The sequence below is a fragment of the Alexandromys fortis genome, unplaced genomic scaffold, assembly GCF_014885135.2.
Source record: "Alexandromys fortis isolate MF-2015 unplaced genomic scaffold, M_Fortis_MF-2015_v1.1 scaffold_417, whole genome shotgun sequence".
In the NCBI taxonomy this organism is placed as follows: Eukaryota; Metazoa; Chordata; class Mammalia; order Rodentia; family Cricetidae; genus Alexandromys; species Alexandromys fortis.
The window spans coordinates 1-888 of record NW_026068339.1 but is presented as its reverse complement, the minus strand read 5'-3'; positions in this window follow the sequence as shown (position 1 = coordinate 888).

The following is an 888-nucleotide window of genomic DNA, read 5'->3' as shown; positions in this document are numbered from 1 at the left end:
AATCCAGAATCTCTGTTGCATATTCTTTGTTTATGTGGCTAATTTTTCTTTACTCCTTTAATTTATGACGGTCTGCATGCTGTCCTTTTAAAGGCATTGTTTTAATTTTTAAAACCATTTACTTTATTTTATAAGTGTCTATATTCTTTTTTTTTCCTCAAGCCTATTTACCTTTATCTAATTAATATGAATTTTTCTTTATTGCATATTTGTAACTTTTTCCTGATCAAAAGTGCTTTTTTAAATGCTAAGCGGGCATGACTAGGACTAACTGCCCAGTCTATCATGGCAGAGGCATTTTAATTGCCTCTGAGAGGCATGCACATTATCCCAGCTCCAGGGTCACAGATGGTCTGTGTCACGATTAAGTAATTTGTAACATCTTGGTTACAGACCCAATTTAAATGCTCAGCCTCCTGAAAGAGCCAGAGCTGTTTGTATAACTAGCAAAAAACAGTAACCCCTCCTCTAAAGAAGCCCTGAAGCCTTCTCTGCCAGTGTTGAGTCAGAAAGACTTCTCCTTTTTTTTTAATTGAAAAAAAAATTTCCTCCTCCTCCCAGCCTCCCATTTCCCTCCCCTTCCCCCAATGCTCTCCCCTTTCCCCACTCCTCTCCCCCACCCCTTCAATCCAAAGAGCTGTCAGGGTTCCCTGCCCTGTGGGAAGTCCAAGGTCCTCCCCCCTCCATCCTGGTCTAGGAAGGTGAGCATCTAGACTGGTTAGGCTCCTACAAAGCCAGTACACGCAGTAGGATCAAAACCCAGTGTCATTGTTTTTGGCTTCTCAGTCAGCCGTCATTGTCCACCATGTTCAGAGAGTCCGGTTTTATCCCATGCTTTTTCAGTCCCAGTCCAGCTGGCCTTGGTGAGCTCCCAATAGATCAGCCCCA